The sequence below is a fragment of the Chiloscyllium punctatum genome, chromosome 8, assembly GCF_047496795.1.
Source record: "Chiloscyllium punctatum isolate Juve2018m chromosome 8, sChiPun1.3, whole genome shotgun sequence".
NCBI classification, from domain to species: Eukaryota; Metazoa; Chordata; class Chondrichthyes; order Orectolobiformes; family Hemiscylliidae; genus Chiloscyllium; species Chiloscyllium punctatum.
The window spans coordinates 5,087,798-5,098,128 of NC_092746.1; the positions used below are offsets into that span (position 1 = coordinate 5,087,798).

The following is a 10,331-nucleotide window of genomic DNA, read 5'->3' on the forward strand; positions in this document are numbered from 1 at the left end:
ATGGTCGACACACAACAGACTGTCAGAGCTAACTTCAGAACAACTCCATAATAGTATTTGCATGTAAGTGCTCGAATAATAGTAAGAACCTAGTTCTTAGATTTAGGGTTTAGTTCAGATCACAGAGCACAGTACCAAATTGCCAGACAAGGCCTGTTTATTCACAATCATCCAGACCTAAAAGCCAAGTTATTTTAAAAAACAAGCTTTGCTTCAAAGCTTGTACTATGTTTGTAAACTGAAGGTACGATCACCAGGAGTGCTGTCAGATGCTGATATCTGTGGGGCTTATTGGTTTGCTTCAATTGGCATGATGCAATGTATACTAACCATTTTGGGAATTATCCTTTGCTAATTGAGGGAGTTGGGTGTCCTCACATACTACAGAATAAACCGGTCAGTATTACTTGCTCTCTTGTTATGTCTGCCAAACAAAATAAATAATTGTACATTCACTTAATGAAATCAAACCTCATGCTGTCATTGGAATTTTAACATAACTTAAAACACCATGTTAAATATTCAATCATGCACATTAAAAAAAAAGCTTGTTCCTCACTGTCCCCACAAGTAATAGCAGAATTGTTAAGTGATTATTTCATCAACAGTTCTGAATTAACAGTTTATCCAATTAACACAAGAATCTTTAATCCACCAGTAACATAGCTAGTTTAATAAATTAGCACTGACAAGAGTTATGCAAAATATAAGAAATGTGTTTTAGAAAAGGTATTATATCTGAAAGGGAGTTAAGCATTATAAATTATTTCCATGATGTGGACAATGTTTACAGAAAAAATTCTCCAGCATTGATTGGGTCACACCCATGTAACTCCCTCTTATTTTCATTCTATTATTATTGTGCATCTAACTGAAATTTACCAGATCTTTCCCTTCTTGTTTGTTAAACATTTGATTGTTGCTATTTTTATGAGCTTCATTTGATTGCAGACTGTGTCTGACTTGAAATCAGATTATTTTACTTGATGCTACACTTCATTTCCGCTAGTGATTGGATTAAGTAAATCTGGATCGGACTAATTCAAACCACCTAAAAATGGAGGCTGCTTGTTAATTTATAATTACAATTATACACCAGATAGTGCAATTTTGATTCGAAATATGCATTAATAATCATTTATATTTTCTATACTTAAAAATGACTCTTCACTAATATTTGATTAAATACTTAATCTTATGGCTGCAATTAAGAAAAATAAAGTAAGATTTCTTATGAGGCAAGCGTTGTAACTTAAGTCTTTCTGCAGAAAGCAAATAAAAATGAGTTAAATAATCTTTTATAATGTGGAAATATTTAATACCTTAATAGGTTTGGATAAGATATAATTTTCTAATATATTTCTTAAAATATTCATTGCAAAGACCATTATTTTGGTATTTATTTCCAAAGGTGATATTTCCTATTCAGTATTTCCCAAGTTCAGCCTTCAGTCCTGCACAGTAAAATCTTTGTATGATAGAATTTTTTCTATGATTTCAAATTCGAGTAAAATCACATTTATTTTGATGGCTTTTAATATAGTGGAACTCTTATTTTTAATCATTTTTGATTGGGCAAATAATTTTATTGTAAAATTATTGGATTTAATTTAACTTTGAAGTAATATCAGTTAATATCTTTTTCATTAAGAACTGGAAAGGTTTGTCCCTTTTAAATATATATTTGTTAAAAACCATATTAACTTTGCGTAAATAGAGAAGAAGGAAAAAAACTGATCAATTGTTTTGATGAGTCTAAGCTATGAAATGGTGCAATTACTATTCTCCATTTAGGTTAGAGTCAGCAACACTACATTGCCACCAACAATGCAAACCACTCCAAACCTCCTCCATCCACACATCAATAAACACTAGGCCCAACTATAATATAACCTGTTCCCACTTTTATCATCACATTTTTATGAGCATATACACAAATGAGATTTGAACAAGGACATGGGGCATGAGGACCTTTTGACTAGAAGCTGATCCAGATCACCTCATACTTGTCAAAGCCTAGTTGTTCCTGGTTGACAAGAAAATTCACATCTGCATTTGTTTTGAACATCCAATTAAGAGTGTTTGTTAATAGCTTGCTCAAGCACTGGCGTTTGCCTCAAAGTCGGAGAGACAAAAGTGCAAGACACATTCTCCCATTGTTCTATGGAAGTGCCTAAGCAATTCTTTCCTTTGATGCCACTTTGCCAGTGTTCTCATGTTACAATATATCTCAGGATACAGTTGCACTCTGTTCAATGTGCAGCCAAGTGTGGTCACTTCAAAGGTTTAGCAAAGTATTTTATGGACCTGGAAAAGGGACCTTATTGATTAAACTTGAAGGAATGGCTCCTGTCAGTTTTACCTGTGGGGGATACATGATTAAATATCCTGCTGTACAAATGACAGCAGCATATCACATCAAAAATTATGTGTGTTTTGAGATGACATCAGAACAACCACAGACAAGAGAACAATAACATTCTATTACTACTCCGACTTCCTAGAAATTGGCCACAGAAAAAAATGACATAAAAAGAGTCAATGTGTTAAAAATGTTATTAGAAACGTAATGCTTTCACTCTTTTATTCATATTAAATACTACGGTGATGCAGTATAGCAAGACTGGCATTTTGGAAAAAAGGTCAAACTCATTTCATTTCTTTTAAGCTTTCCTCTTACTGCTAGATAAAATAAATGTTTCAGTGCAGAACACATGGCAGTGTGGTGAATGCACTCCATATTACCATTACAAGATCGATTCTCACAATACAGGAGCCTTTCTCAACTATACATTGGTTAGCTGACATCTGTCGTGGTTGTCATGGTAGCATCCTCCCCAGAACCGCAAGAGGTCAGCCTGGAGAGTGTTCTGACAGAGCAGGTCTTGCTTGCTTTACCCTAGTCACTTCAAGGTTAACAGCCAATGGACCATAGAAATAGGCAATTATAGTAGTTGAAGGAAAATGATTTTTTTTAAATAGTACATTTTGTGTCCATGATATTGTTGTTGCTATGGTGACATTTCTCAGATACACAGAACGCTTTCAAATTTTAATCATGGAAAACCTCCATAGTTTCGTTCTTCTGACCTTTCTCATGTAGCAGAGAATTTGAACCGTGTTGTTCTTTCACTTTGATGAAACCGAATGAATAGATGGAGCATATTGCAGTTTTCCTCTGAGATCTGTTTTCAAATAGAACAGGTCCATTTCTGTATGGACGTTTGCACACTTAAAATTACTGATTACATTTCACTCCATCATGATTAGAATTAAATTATATCTGAACCACTGCGTACATGTAAATTCAAAAAATACCATTTATTTTATTACTGATGCCAGTGCACCATTCTATGCAGGAAATTTGCAAGGGACTAATAAGCCACATATGTTCCTATTTTCTGTCTGTTCTATTAGTATTCACAAGCAGCATCCCTTAATCACATTGGCTTTCAGCACATTTCTCTAGTCCTATGGACGATTACACCCCAGTGATTGTAATCACCTTTTTCTTTTACTGAAGGTTCTAGAAAGAACCAGAATGTCACCCTTTACTAGCCATCATTCCTTGTTGCTTATTTCCTTTATTTTGACATGTTAAATGGAACCTTACGTGAATTATGTTGAGCCTCCCTTACTTCTGATGGTTTTGAAAGTAGGTGTATAGATCAAAGGACAAATTTTGATCCCTTATTTTAATTTCTCTTCCTTCATGTGCTTCAGCTAGACGACAACTTTTTCTGAATGTTGAGCAATTAATTAAGCAAAAGTCCTATCCCCACGACTCCTGTCAGTATAGTTTCTGAATGGAATCGATAGATGGTGTAATTCTAGCAAAATCAAATACCCAGGCAAGGTCAATTTTTTTAACTAGACAATATGGAAAATGCACATCAGTGTCAAGCTTAATCTAAGATGGCATCAAAGAATTTGGTGTCTCCAAAACAGACATCCACTTCACACTGCACACTCTCAGGTAACCTGCAGAAGTCAGAGGGTACGGTCATAGACTTTTAGCTTTCTTGGAGATCCAGCTGTTCACATTCTGCAAAAGATAAAGTGAGTATAACTACAAAAAAAAACAGCATTATAGCTTAAATGAATGCCAGAATTTGAGAACAAAATGGTTTTCTTTAAGATTCTGTGGTCTTAAATTCTCTCTTCCAACCTACACTGTAAAGCAAAATCCATTTGACAAACAGATTGTATGAGAAATTAATATTTAGTACTAGCATTGGTAATGTGTGAAGTTTAGTTCGTATTGAACTACATAAAAGTTGTCCAACATGACTGTATTGTCCAGAGTTCTGAGATTATAAGAGTCTGTCATTTTTTTTGTGCTGTTTCATATCAAGTGCCTGTAGTCTTTGATTACATTTTCCGTACCTATGTTCTCTCTGTACTTTCCTGAACCCAGTCAGTTCTAGTTAGTTTAATTTATGTCAGGTTGAGAGATATAGCCTTCAGACCACCCTCAATCTCCATTAAATATTGTCTATTCACAGCAAGTAGTTGTAACCACCTGGTTGCACTTTAGTGAGGACGTAGAACTGAAATTCTGACAGCAGGGGAGATTTTCTTACATGGAAAGGTTGGGAAAGTTTGCCCCGTGCCCATTAGATGAATGAGAGATGACCTTATTGAATTATATAAGAATCTTAGGGGATTTGACAGGAAAGATGTGGAAAGTTGTTTCCCTGTGTGGGAGAGTCTAGGATTCAGAAGGTGTCATCTCAGATTAAGCGGTCACCACTTAACTCAGAGATAAGGAGGAATTTCTTCCTTATGATCCTGTCAGGTATGTAACAAAAGTTTAAAGCATTGGAACTGGATCTCTTTCTTCCTCTTAGGCAGTCCCTTGTGATCTATGATGGCTTGCTTCCACTCTGGTTTGATGGGTTCTGAAATGACTATCCATTCAGTGTACGATATTGCAGGCAGTTGGTGTTTGAAGGATTGTGCAAATGAACTGTTGGAGATCTGGGTGCTGCCTCCATTACCTCAGCTTCAACTCTGAACCCTCCCGATAAAGTCTCAATGTTTTCGGTGCCTTGAGCCTCCTCTATTTAGACAATCACAGGCCGGGGGCTCCCAAGAAATGACAGGCATGTTTAAAATCTTCAGTGATACTTTGAGGATCCCTAAAGAATTCTTGCTGTCCCCCTGAGAGGTTCCTTCACCATGTTCCATGTAGAGCAGTTGATGTGGGAGTCTGATATTAGGCGTATGAACAATATAATCGTCCCGGGAGAAAGTGAGGACTGCAAATCCTGGAGGTCAGAGTTGAGAGTGTTGCTGGAAAAGCTCAGCAGGTCAGGCAGCATCCGAGGAACAGGAGAATTGATGTTTCAAAATAAGCCATTCCCTGCCCCCGGCATTCCTGATGAAGAAATTATGCCCGAAATGTCAATTCTCCTGCTCCTCAAATGCTGCCTGACCTGCTGTGCTTTCCCAGCAACACACTCTCAAATATAATCTTCTCAGCAGGACACAGGGCTGGTTTTTACAGATTTACATCTCAATGCTGGGCATGTTGGCCTGGGATAAGCTATTGTTGTGGAACCACATGTTGAGCCACGGATTTGGAGGATTCCGTGAAAATAATGCTGGCAGCATTTACCCACTGCTATGTGAGGTGCCATTAGACCAATATGTAGAAGCAAGATTCGGCCATATGGCCTATCAGGTCTGCTCCAGTGTTCAATGCGATCATGCCTGATCTGATAATCCTAAACTCCATTTGCCTGGCTATTCCCCATATCCTCGATTCCCTTACTGATTAAAAGTCTATTTCAGCCTTGAATAACCTTAACAATCCAGCCTCCACAGCCTTCTTGTGGTAAGGAATTCCACAGATTTACTAGCCTCTGGAAGAAACAAATTCCTCATTATCTCAGAGTTAAGTGGCGATCCCTTAATCTGAGATTACACCTTCTGATCCTGGACTCTCCCACATGGGGAAACAAACTTTCCCCATCTTCCGTGTCAAGTCCCCTAAGATTCTTGTATAATTCAATAAGGTTGCCTTTGACTCTTCTAAATTCCAATGAGTACAGGGCCAACTTACTCAACGCCTCCACATAAGAAAATCTCCAGTCTATAGGATGAAGTCCTGGCCTGCTTCCAATACCTGTTGTGGCTTATCCAAGGTTCCAAATCATTAAGCTGTAGGGGGATCACTGCTGACGAGTTAACTAAATCTGTGGCCTCAGTTTGAGAACTTGGTCCCCCAATACAGTTTTTCTTAGTGAGCCAAAAGGCTGAGCTAGCAAATTGATAGTAATGATGAATTTTGTTGTCTTTGTCTGCCTTCATTGAGAGGACAGGCCGGAGGAGGCTGGAAGAGCACCGCAAGCCAAACAGCATCAGGAGGTGGAGAAGTTGGTGTTTCAGGTATAACCCTTCTTCAGGACTGAGGGTGGATGTGGGGAGAGCTGCAGATAAAGGGGGAGGCAAAGGCAGGGTGGTGAAGTGGGGATAGGTGAAGACAGGTATATGGTGCAACCTGGTTGGTCAATGGGAATAATGAATCCAGTTGGTGGCAGGGAGCCTTGAGAGGAGACTTATTGAGAGGAGGCTTGCAAGATACAGAAATTTTTCATAATCTTGCCATTGACCTTACTTGACAGGGGCAAGTGTTTTGCTATGTGTACTGGTTAGAAGAGGACTTTACTGAGTTCTGTGTTTAGTGAAAGATCCATTTTGTCATATGCTTCAGAAAAGGAATCAACGATGTCCTGGAACCCAGTTTCTCAGTGAGTGCACAAAGAAACTGGAACTGGGTTAGGCATCAAGTTAACACATTCTTCCCATATCCTTAATATCTGAGCTTGAATCCAGCCCAGGAAGATAAGATGGAAGTCTTCATAGTCTTCAGTAGAAAGAGTGCTTTATGAAATTTGTTTTGTCTTTCTCAACAATAACTGAAGTGGTCCTTGGAACACAGAACAAACAGAAACTACTGTGCATCAAATCTGACTTGGGAACAATGGATCTCCTCATTAGTTGTTCAAGCACTGAATTCTTAAATGTCATCATATGTCCCTCATTCTGATGAGAGAGCTTGTTTCTAACAAGAATAATAATTAACACTGGTTTTCTTTATTTCCTCAACCTTCCCTATACCCTCCACATCTCCCTAACCCATTAACACTAGGTATTGGTATACTTCAAAGGACATAATACTAAATGATATTAAAATATTAAGGATAAAGTGCAAGATAGTAGGACAGATTGGACAGATTTTTCAAAGGATTAGTACAGATACAACAGGCTCAATAGCCTCCTATATTATGTGATGCTTTTTAACTTATGCTCAATATTAAAAATATTCATTTAATGGGTTGTTTTGAAAAACAATTACAAGTGATGTTGAGAAGACAGGAAAAAAATAAGTTTCAAATTAATAGCTTTTCACTTACTTGTAGCAGACATTTATATTTTTGGATACAAATCAGTCAGTTTTCAGTAGACTGGGAATATTTCTTTCATATGCTGAATGAATATTGAGATGTTTATGGAAAAAACGATGTAATGTTTCTTATATCCTCCATGAACTGCAATCCTCAATAACAATACACTTTACTATTGCTGAACAAAATACACAAGAGTAAAAATTATTTTTCTTTCCGTTATTAAAGTCAAGGTGACTAGTAAAGGATCAAAGCAACTTACACATAAAACATTAAAAAGTGAAACACAACTTTAAAATCTGGGATTTTTGCCTTAATTGTTATAAATGATAAAAATTATTTAAAACACTAATTATTAATAATTTAATTTATACAATTTTAAAACGTAGTTGTTTGGCACAACTGAAAATGTGCATTGTTTACCCTCGCTCCACTCCAGCTTTGGATCCAACTGGATATTTCAAAAATGAAACCAAATATTAAAATTATTTATTTTTTCAATTGCATTTTTCTGCATATTAATGATATGGAGATATTAGTCACAAAAAGCTTTAGTGATTTTTTTCAGCACATGAAATGTATGCAGGCTGTCCATGCCATCCCCTGTCTGACTCCAAACCTACCAAAAGGTGGCAACCCTAGTCTCGACAAATAAATACTCAGAAGGGTTAAAATGGCAGCCGAATGCAAGGATTCAATGGGTGTGTGACAGACCAAAATTAATTGAGGTCTGAGGTGTCAGTTAGCTGCCACCGTCGTGTCTGTGCGGTGCTTTAGCATCTGTGCTTGCTGTGTATTCTGGGTATTCTCACAATGGCATTTTCCATCTGTAATTACAGAAACAAACAAAGAAGCAGACTTGAGTTGGACTGTCCGATAAGCACATTACCAAAAAACATCCTCATTCCCAATTACCCTTCACCTTTATCACACTCAGGCTGATGCTTAATAGGGTGATTGCTATTTACTTTGAACTAACAGCTAATCTGTTAATGATTGATTTTAAATTTTTTAAGCCATTTGTCTCTGGCAAGGGGGGGGGGTATGGTAGTGAGCAGCCCTGCTGATGAATTGGCATGGTAAAGAGAGAAGATTTGATTTCACTCTTCAAGCCTGCTGGAGAAAATCACAAAGTCATCATTGTTAGTACTAGAAGACAAAACACAGATAAATATTTTAGATTTTAAAAAAAACAGAACAATTCAGTTGTGTGGGAGCAGAGAGAGGTAGTCAGGCACGGGCTATTGATAGCTTGACTTGTTCCATTAATATTTCAGGAGCTGGAGCTGCGGTCCCATTTGGCCCTGCAAGACACCCCGGCTCCATCTGCTGTCAGCCATGGCAGGCAGAGCAGTAAGCCAGCTGGGGGCAGCAACCATGAGGCCCCACAATGGTCCATTGACCTTTCTGTGAGACAGATATCATGTGACAAAGATTAGCGATCCCAGCAGATGCATTGGAAATGGGAGAAAGTGTTAAATATAACCAGGTAGACATTGATGAATTGACACTGCAAAAATCGAATGCTTCAGTAATCAGCCGATAGATCTGATATTACCAACATTTTTCAGTTTTGTCCAAACCCATTGAGAGTGGCACTTCAGCACCATCAGTTCCCATTGGCTGGCCTTTTCATCTTTTCACAGATTTCCTGATTGAAATCTTTATTTCCTCTTTGGTTTTGTTCTTCTTTATACAGGAAGGTGGACAAAACAGAAATTAGCTCGGAATAAATATTGTCACAACATGCACGTAAACACGAGTAGATATTTACATTCAACACAATTTTTTTTAATATAAAGAGAGAGAGAGATTCAGAAAGAACATGACTCAGCTACACTCATTAGCAGTCAATGGATTAATTGTGCTGTAGCATTCGGATCCCGGGGCGGACATATTGTCGCCTACCTAGAAACAAAGCTGCAGTTGCTGTGCATAATTGGATCATTCAGTTGGTAATACAGGGGCTTACAGATCAGCTGGGGACGCTCCATTTGAATATCAGTTCTGCCATACTGAGGCAGCACTGACAACTTCATTACCTTCACATATAAAAATGACTGCAGGGTAATGCAAATGGCTCTCAGTCATACACGCAGTTTGCATGCAGGCAGAGGGCATCTTGAGACATCACCAGGAGCGAGACAGCTTTTGTCCAATTTAATAAGCAATCTTCTAAAAGTATTCCTCCTACTCTCAATTTATTATGAAGTCCGGTGCCCCAGCTTTTCAGAATTTTCGAGGGGGGTGACATCCCCAGGTGCCACTTGCTGTCAGTCAGTGAGAAGTGGAGTTATTGTTTCTGTACTCAGAATTTATAATAGATGTTAAACAAATTTCCTACTGCCTGACAAGCGAATACAATTACTATTACAGAAATGTCAAGTGAATATCAGTATAAAGATAATATTTATCACCTTTGCACTCACGGATCGATGATAGGGGAAGAAACACTGTCTTTGTGACTGCTGTTGATTAAATGAGACACAAGTATCAATATTTTTCTTATTTCAGAGCAGAGAATTCATACAATTGCATTTCACTCAATCATTTAATGCATCCCTGAAAAGAATGTATCAGACTTCCAGTACATTCTGATTTATATACAGATTGAAGCTGAATATGTATTCTGCATGTATGATGCTCTTTTCATGTTTCAAATGGATGTTGCTGTCAGCCTTCTTCCACTCAAAGAGCCCTGTAGAGCCCCCAGCTGGTAATAGTCCTAGTACATCACTTTTATATGATATATAGGTTCTCATCTAGCATACCTATTTTATCTTTTAAAGAGACCATGTCGTTGTTAATGAAATGCAATATGCTACAGTTTTTGGTTCATATCTAAAAATTAACAAAACATCAAGTAAATAGTAAGATGACGAAAGGAAATAGAGACCTGAACTGAAAGTTCGACCATTA

At 37.6% G+C, this 10,331-nt stretch overlaps 1 long non-coding RNA gene across 1 annotated transcript; it reads right to left on the reverse strand.

Annotated features, from left to right (window-relative positions):
- Positions 1-2,553: 2,553 nt before the first annotated feature.
- LOC140480344 (uncharacterized) lies at positions 2,554-9,821 on the reverse strand. Its single transcript, XR_011961266.1, has 2 exons — positions 7,422-9,821; positions 2,554-4,045 (listed from the first exon to the last, which is right to left on the reverse strand). It is a non-coding gene; the product is annotated as an uncharacterized lncRNA (long non-coding RNA).
- Positions 9,822-10,331: the final 510 nt, after the last annotated feature.